This window comes from Microcebus murinus, unplaced genomic scaffold (assembly GCF_040939455.1).
Source record: "Microcebus murinus isolate Inina unplaced genomic scaffold, M.murinus_Inina_mat1.0 scaf044_hap2_Mmur4.0, whole genome shotgun sequence".
Taxonomy (NCBI): Eukaryota; Metazoa; Chordata; class Mammalia; order Primates; family Cheirogaleidae; genus Microcebus; species Microcebus murinus.
Genome location: NW_027438990.1, coordinates 28,556 through 37,804, shown reverse-complemented (window position 1 = coordinate 37,804; position 9,249 = coordinate 28,556). Strand labels below are relative to the sequence as shown.

Below are 9,249 nucleotides of genomic sequence, written 5' to 3'. Positions count from 1 at the left end.
GTGTGTACTCTTCTGCTTCTGACTTTTGTACTCACTCTTGTAAGATCTCTCCCCATTAGTTCACACGTCAGTAAGTGTCACTGCTAAAAGAATCGCAATGTGTGTTTGTGCCACACAGGATCCAACCCTCCTACTTTAGGGAGCTAGTTAGATAATTTCCAGTTGCAGGCTTTGATGAAGAGCTGCTGTGACCATGTCTTCTAGTATGTACACGCACTGTGGCTGGGTATGTTTTTAGAGTGGGATTTCTCAATTATCCCAGCTAAAAACTGGGTGGAGGAAGACGGTGAGCTCTGCTAACCCTGTGACATGTACAGCTGAGGTTTGTACGGCTTCTCCTATGGAATTCTAGTCTTTGATTTCACCCGGTCTGTCCACCAGGTGAGTGAGCACATGTGCATATCGGTCTCAGTGACCATTTTCAGAGTTTCAACAGCTGAACTTTCTTTCCATAGTCCTGCTTCTGGAGAAGAGGTAAGTATTTGGGGGCATAGAAATTTTAGAGCCACCTTATAACCTTCAATTTCTCTCCTATCTGATTTATTTAGAAGTATATGGCGTTATGTTTTATTGGACCCTGGTTTTGATTGTTGCTGGTGAAATTTTAGTTCCTGTTACTTAAATGTCATGTGTTCATTTAATACACTAAGCGACTTGGCACTCCTGGCATCAGAGTACATTGACACCAGGAACTTCCTACCAGAGGGGTGAGGACCTAGCACTCACGAACCCACACCTTGTACTAAGACGCATATAGGATGATCTGCACAAGTCATACCATCCCTGTGAGCTGGCACTTATTATTTCTGACTTAGCAAACAGGAAACTTAGGCACAGAGAGGTGAAGTGATATAGTAATCAGGATTGAATCCAAGCTTCCCTTATTCTAACACATGTATTTATTTCCTATACAAGAGAAGTCCCAGAAATAATTTCTCAACTATTAAGGAAAGATACATTTACTCCATAAGAACAAGTGTGTGAAGTGTCCCTTCCCCAGAGAGGTCTAGGGCTCCAACAGCAGGCCAGAAGCCCTGGGTGGTTCCTCACCAGCCTCTGTCCTCTGGGTACAATGAAAATCAGTCTCACATGTTTCTTTCTGATATTATAATATGACTACTGGACATTTTGCGTTATATACCTGACTCACATTCAGCTAGAGTCACACTGGGAGCCTGTTGTGCCGAAGATGCAATAGCGCACAGTCACTCAGGCCCTCCTGCACTGTCCCTGTCTGGCACTTCCAGCCCGAATCTCAAGTCCTGAGCCAGGATTTCCCTGTGGGGCAGTGAGGACTGCCCAGCCACGCCCCCACCCCTAGCAAGTCTACAGGGAGTCATCAAGAGGGCTCACTGTGTTCCTGCAAGTGCAGGCTCAGAGCAGCCTGGTCTGGCCACAATGGACCTCGCAGGCCACACAGTGCTCAGCGGCCAGTCTGAGAGATGGGGCGGCTGAGAGGGTGGAAGGAGAAAAGAGAAGTGAGAGGTCTGCTGCTTCTCCTGCACCAGCTCTGCCTTCTGCACAGCTGGGACTTCCCCGCCACACGCGCCCTCCCCTCCCCGCGACGCCACAGCGCCCTCTGCTGGCCGTTGCCCGCACTGCTCCCGCAGCCTGGGCGCGGGCTCCCACCTGTGCAGTGGAGTCCCTGGGGGCCGGGTGGGGTGAGGCCGACCCTGGAGGGGCACCCGCGGTGCCAGCGGGGCAGAGACAGGGTCACCGCCTACAGTGATCGGGCTGAGCCAGCGGGAGGCCAGGGAGGGAGTGAGGACCTGCCGGAGCCGGGACAGGTGAGCGGGGAGGAGAAAGGTGAGCAGGGCTGTCGGGGAAGCGCGCTCAGCCCCCAGCAGCGAGCACGGACGGAGACAGCGACCCTGGAGGAAACATGAGAAAAAGCAATGACAACACTCTGCCCACAGCGAGCTCACGTCCTAGTGTAATCGAGTAGGAAGAAGTGTTCCAAGGTGCGCAGTGGGGACCGTGAGAGGAAAACAAAGCAGCGTAATCGAGAGGACAGGGAAGTCACCGGCGGGGGAGGGAGGGGACAGTAGACTGACTTAACCAGCTTGGTCCCCTGAGCCCTGGCTGAAAGAATATGGGCCCAAAAACCCATGGCACCGCCCACGGCTTCTGATTGGCCAAACCTCAAGACTGTGCTGGGCTCACAATGGGAGGAGGGACTTGCTATTTGAGCTCCTGATTGGCTCTCGCAGCTGTGTCTCACTCCCAGAGGCACGTGACCCTGTACGCAACAGTCCATCTCCCTTATTGATTGGCTGAGGAGGAGCATCCAGCTGCCGATTGGCTAAAGTAGGCCTATGCAGCCCCTGATTGGCTATGGGGCGGAAGCGCTCTCTGTGAGGCTCCTGGGCAGGACCCACAGTGACAGTTGGGCGTCCACACCGCCTTCACTGCGCACCGGACACAGAGTGACTGACCCTACGGGGCCCGAGCTGTCTTGCTGGTGTCCCCGGCATTCGTTGGGTGACGGACCTGCCTTGGGGCTCCGACACTGGGCTTCCAAGAGACCAGGGCTCCCCATCAGCCCGGGTCCCTCACTGACCTCCCTGACCCGAGGCGGCCGAGCCCCTGTTCGCACACAGCCCGGTTCCGCGTCCATCGTGCGGCCACACCGCGGACCGTCGGTGGCTCACTGCAGCCGTCTGTGCTCCTCAGCCCGGCACCGCGCGGGGCGCCCGGCCAGCACGGAGGGCAGCGGGTCATCCGCCCCGTGAGGGACCAGGTGAGTGGCCGGGTTAGGGACCAGGTGAGCGTCCTCCTGAGTCAGAGCCCGGGTCACTTGCAAACCAGCTAATCAGATAATCCACCCTTCCCATCCTGCCCTGTCATCGGTCAGTCAGGCTCCCACGAAGTCGGTCTCTTAGTGAGGCCGTCCCGACAGGGCACCGGGGGTTACTCACGCCCCTCCCGTGTGTGCCAGGTAATTGTCTCACACTGTCAGTCATTGGTTTTCCTAGAAATTCAGTTTTCAGGTCAGTCATCCCTAAGTCAGTACTGCTGGGCTGCAGCCCCACCCACCGTTTCACCCCTTTGGCCTCAGACACCTTCTTCCGCCTCTCTGCTCCAGGGTCCGAGGAAATCCAAGCGTGAACCTCACACTCCATCTCCTCCTACTCCTCTTTTGGGGAATGGGGTGGTGACTCAGCCAGCGGACCAGCTCTGCAGCAGCAGGACTCCCTGGTGTCCGTGCAGGGGACTCTTCCCTTCTCACCTGACTCAGCTGTATGTCTGTGTTTCCTGAGGCCCAGAGCCGTCCCCACCTTCCTGACCAAGCCCAAGGGCCCTGCCCACCCCCAGTGGTCAGTCTGACTGTGGATGCAGCTGCTGCTGCAGGGACAAGCCGGCACCACGGTGGCCAGGCCAGCAGGATCGGCTGGACCTCAGGCAGCGGGGACAGGGAGACTGTGACATCAGTAGCCAGAGTGGGGAGATATTGAAAGCTAAAAGGTCAACGGGATGACAGAAAGTGGTTGCTCAGATGCATCAGCAGCACTGTTTTTGGTTTCCTGCTGGGGCTTTGGGTCTGGTTGGACTGGGAACCAGGGCTCCAGTCTTCCCAGGGAAAAGATCCCAGGGAGGAGCCGTCTCAGGACCCAGGTAGCTGATACCCCATTTTGTGTGTCTGTAATGTGAGTGTGTATGATTCCCTTGTCAGTGTTTCTATCTCTGTGGTGTGTGTCTATGTGCATGTGTTGTTTGTGTTTCTGTGCATGTCTGTGGACTATATGCATGCATCTGGGATATGGGTGTGTTTGTGTGCTGTGTGTTTAAAATATGTGTGTGTCTGTGTGGCTGTGTCTATATATGTGTGTCTCGGGTATTTTTCTGCATGTCTGAGTTCTGTGTCTCTGTAAGTGCCTCTGGTGTGTGTGTACATGGGTGCATACTCCAATGTCAGTTTCTCAGTGATGAATGAGGTCATGACAACATAGTGAAGAATCCATCCCCTATTCTCTATATAACTTTACTATCTTTTTTAGGGCAAACTTGTTATTACTGATCAATATAATATCATCTACTTAATTATTCTTTACCATTCTCTCACTCTATTAAAATTAAGCTTCATGAAGGATTTTGTGTCGTTTTATTTATTGCTCAGTATGCCCTTCTTGAAAAAAGCTTGGCATATGTTAGGTGCTCATTGAACACTTATTTGAAAATTGTAAGGAAATTTGGAGGAAGCAAAATAGGAGTGGAGGGCGATGATGTGGGAGGGCAAGTCAGGGAAGGGATCACTGGTGGAGTTTGAGCAGCCAGTGAGACTCGCATATTGATGATACAGTTTATATGAATGTCCACACTGTTCCTTTGGACAAAGTGTGACTAAGGGAGAAGTAACCAGTATGCAGGAAACTCTCACTATGCCCCAGGACTGGTGTTTTCCATGTGCATCCTTATTTAATCCTCACAGCAGCCCTGTGAGATAGGACATCTTGCATTCATTTTGCAGAGCAGGAAATTGAGACATGGAGGGGAAAGTAGCTCACCCAATGTCATGCTCTCAGCATATAAAAGAGCATAGATTGGTTCCCAGGCCTCTGGGTACAAAAGATAATATCAATATAGCAGGAAATTCATAAACAGTGTATTAACACATTGACTATGGGGAGTTAATTCTCCACGAACCAGCCTTCGGTCTTCCTTCCCAGAGAGGATGTAATCTTGTCACTCAGTCCAATGCTCCTGTCACTTACTGATCTCTGAGCAGTGACTGGAGGTGCCCTCCAAAGGATTCATCCTAGGGAAGCTGAGGGAGGCATAACACAACTCCTCCTCCATCCCCATGGTGGAGGCAGCCCCTAAAAATTGATGGATCAGTGGAGCTATGGAACTTGGATGACTTCTGGTGTTCCTGTGGGGAGAGGAGAGAAGGGGCCAGAGAGGGGCAGTGGGAGGGGGACCATGAGAAGGCAGAGAGGGTCCATGAACTTAGTCTGATTCTGAGAGGACATTTCTTCACCCTTCTATTCTTTCATCAAACGTTTCTTAAGGTCCACTTATTCAGTTAATGAACACATAGAGCACTTACTGATGCATTCCAATTCTCCTGAACACCCACAGAGATGTATGTGGAAAACACTGTTATTTTACCTATTTTACAGATAGGGAAATGAAGTCTAAGAGAAGTTAGATACCTCCCTAGCTGACACATTTATTGACCATGAACGCAACCCCAGACTTTGCTGAGAACTCCTGTGTGCTGGGAACTAAATCCACAGGCAGGGAGCAAAGCAGAGGTGGCCCTGTGACCTCCAGTACTGAAGGAGATGAAGACAGAAGCAGAGTAGTGATACACATGCAACTGCAAATTGTGACCCTGTGCAGGTGAACAGGAGAGTAGAAGAACAAAGGTCTTATCAGACCCAAACTTGTCCTCGTGGAGCTCACAGTGTCTTTGGGAAGCCAGGGGAATACAGTCACCACAAGAAGTGAAAAACCCTATGGAAATAAGCCCATGTGGTGTCATTGGAGACAGGAAGTCAGATTCTGCCAGAAATGGCAAAGATTTAGAGAGTGTAGCCATTTTCTGCTGCAGGCCCATTTCTTGCCTCTACATTTACTGCAACATGTCTCAAAAGAGTCCTTGGCACTCACAGTTTCTACTTCCTCCCCTTCAAATCTCTTTTGAACTCTCTGCAATGAAGATATATCTCCACTAGGCTACCAGAACTCTTTTTGCCAAATACACTGTGATACCACTTACATAAATTCAAATGGTCGTTTTCAGTCCCTGTCTTACAGGATTTATCAGTATTGGAAACAAATGACTAGTCTCTCTTCCCTGAAGTTCCTTGTTCTCTTGGTCACCAGGACCCGACCCTTGCGATCTCCTGGTCATTCATTCCTCTTCCCTAGCTGCTCCATCTCGGTCTTCCTGCCATTTACACCTCATCTCCCTGACACTAAAAGCTGGAATTTCCCAGGCCTTTGTCTGTGGAACTGCAAGGAGACATTGGGACTTTCTTGCATACAGTGTGAGTTAATAAAAGCTTGAGAAATACAAGAATTTCATCTTAGTAATCATGGACAATGTGAGATGCATAGAATACTACCTTCTGGTGAATAAGAAAGAGCAGATGAATAAGCATGCAAAAAACCTTTCTTACCAAGCAATATCCCATTGGAAGATTTGAGAAAAATCAATCGCATTGAACGGATGGGAATGTGCCTTTTCTGGAAACAGGTTTGCAGATGGAAATGTCATCATCACTAATCAGGACCATTTTTGTAAGTCTTCCAGCCCTTGACCTTTCGCTGGTTCCACAATTTCCATCTCCATGGGGCTTGTGGCTGCTTTCACACCCTCTCCCACAATATGTAAATCAGACACTGTCCAGGAAGTACCTAGTGTAGTTAATGTTCACTTAAAAACTGGGACAGCCACATGCAGAAGAATGAAACAGGACCTCTATCTCACACCACTCACAAAAATTAATTCCAGATGAATAAAAGACTGAAATTTAAGGCACAAAACCATATAATTTGATAAGAAATTTTAGGAAAAACTCTTCTAGACATTGGTCTATGCAAAGAACTTATGATCAAGACCACAATGTCAATTACAGCAGCAACAAAAATAAATACATGGCAATTGACTAAATTAAAATACTTCAAACAGCTAAAGAGTAAATACACAACCTACATAATGGGAAAAAAGTATTTGCAATCTACCCATCCAATATAGGGCTAATACCTGGAATCTACAAAGAAATAAAATCAGCAAGAAAATATCCAACAACTCCATTAAAAAGTGTGCAAAAGACAAGAACAAAGTTTTCTCAAAAGAATGTAGACAAATGGACAAGAAACTTGAAAAAATGCTCAACATCGCTAACCATCAGGGAAATGCAAATTAAAACCACAATGAGATAACACCTTACTCCTGTTAGAATGGCTTTTACTATAAAGTACAAAAACATTAGATGATGGCATGGATGTAGACAGAAAGGAATTCTTATACACTTTCGGTGGGTTGTAATTTAGTACAACTCCTATGGAAAACAGTATGGAGATTTCTCAAAGAACTAAAATTAGACCTACCATTTGATCCAGTAATCCCACTACTGGGTATCTATCCAAAGGAAAAGAAGTAATTTTATAAAAAGACACCTGAACTCAAATGTTTATTGCAGCACAATTCACAATAGCAAAGATGTGGAATCAACCAAAATGCCCATCAATTCATAAGTACATTAACAAAATATGATATATGTATATCATGGTAGTACTACTAGGCAATAAAAATGAATTAATGCCTTTTCCAATAATTTGGAAGGAAATGGAGACCATTATCCTAAGGGAAGTATCACAAGAATGGAAAAACACACACGACATGTACTCTCTAATAAATTGGAACTCACTGATGGGCACGCAAGTACATAGAGCAAAGTAAAAGTCACCGGAGAGGAGGGGAAGAACAAAAACCCAGCTAACCAGTACAGTGAACACCATATGGGTGATGGGCACATTTAGACACTGACTCAAGCCATGTATCAGAAACTAATTTTGAAGTAAAAAACAAACAAAAATTTATAAAAGCAGAATAACATGTTTATGGGAATTTCATTAACTATATTTATAAATGTCACTCATCTTTTAAAAGGATTTTTTTCTATTGACATTCATTTGGTTAACCTGTTATTATTAAAATTTATTAAGTCTATGAACAAATGTAGAATTTGTTCATTGAACTTTAAAGCTTAGAATAACTAGGTTTGGTGGTCTGTAACTTTAATAAACTGAGTATTGATTTGAGACACCGAGATATCCTCAAGAGACTTTTCCGTGCGCAGTTGCCATGCTCAGGGTTTGAAGGGCTCACACAGACTCACCAACTGGGGGATTCCCCACCAGCTCCATAGACACTCACTTCCTGCCACCCCATGCACACATGTGAGATATTAAGAAATACATACTTGGTTGTCATCCCTACTTCCTGACATACAGCTCCTAAAACCCTGGTAGATTGGGGCACTTGGAGAACTTTTTGCTCTAATATTTGGTCTTTCACCCCTGGTTGATGCAGAACCCATGAGACATTTCTAATATTCTTCATGAAAGGATCATCTTTTGTTCTAATGAGATGACGGTGGGAGGGCCCCTAGATGGCCTCAGGATGGGGGTTGCTTGTGAGGGGAACCAACCATGTGATTGAAAGATTGGAACTTTCAATTGGTATTCCAGCTGAAAACCTCTGGGAAGGGAAGAGGGACTGAAAGTTATTGATCACCTACCATCAACCATGTAATCAACTATACCTGAGCAGTTTCTATGAAAACCTCAAAGGGCTGGGTTCATTGAGTTCTGGGGAGCTGAACAGGTGGAGGTTCCTGGAGGGTGGTGCCCATGAAATGGGCATGGAAGCTCCACACCCTACCTGCCACGCCTCGCCCTGTGCATCTCTTCCATCTGACGCTTCATCTATATCCCTTATTAACAAACCAGAAAACCCAGTAGAAGTAAGTAAATGCTTCCTTGAGTTTGTAAGCAACTCTAGCAACTTCATTCAACATAAAGATGAGATTGTGGGAACCCCAATTCATAGTTGGACAATCAGAAGTGCAGGTAGCAACCTGCTACTTGAACTGGCGTCTGAAGTGGGGGCACTGTTGTGAGACTGAGCTCTTAACTTGTGGCTCCTGATGCTATTTCCAGGCGATAGGGCCAGATTAAAATGAATTATATGTCTTCTACTCAATTTTGCTGTGAACATAAAACCATTGTAAGAAGAAAAAAAGTCTCTTTACAATGAATTGAAAAGACTTAAACGCTCTGAAGTAGAGAATTGGTTGAACAATTCGAACCATATCCAGTTCAGTGGAATGCGATGCAGTCATGAGGGATTCACGGTGATGGTGCAGAGTCCTGCTTCTCCCATGGGAGTCCAGGACCGAGGGCAGGTGGTGGTAGGCAGTGTCAGAGGACCCAGAGACATAAGATTCGATTTGCATAACTTCTGGGAGCGTCACTTATACTCAAATACTTGACCAGGACCATTAAGTAGCTTCAGTGGTAAGTAATGCATTATTTTCCTATCATAACCAATGGAGATGTATTTTGTATAGGCTGCAAATATTCTTATGAGTTTTTAGGGTACATCAGAAGACCTCAGAGATATTTTATAAAACACTAGATACTCAGAGATGTTGATTCACCTTCCTGCAACTACCTAGGGGTTAAAGTTTGAGAAGCCCTAATAGAGAAGGATATTTAATGCTGTCATTCCACTTT

General features: G+C 46.8%; 1 long non-coding RNA gene across 1 annotated transcript; it reads left to right on the top strand.

Moving 5' to 3' along the window:
• Positions 1 to 2,347: 2,347 nt before the first annotated feature.
• LOC142868849 (uncharacterized) lies at positions 2,348 to 4,090 on the top strand. The gene is made up of 2 exons (XR_012917726.1): positions 2,348 to 2,740; positions 3,086 to 4,090. It is a non-coding gene; the product is annotated as an uncharacterized LOC142868849 (long non-coding RNA).
• Positions 4,091 to 9,249: the final 5,159 nt, after the last annotated feature.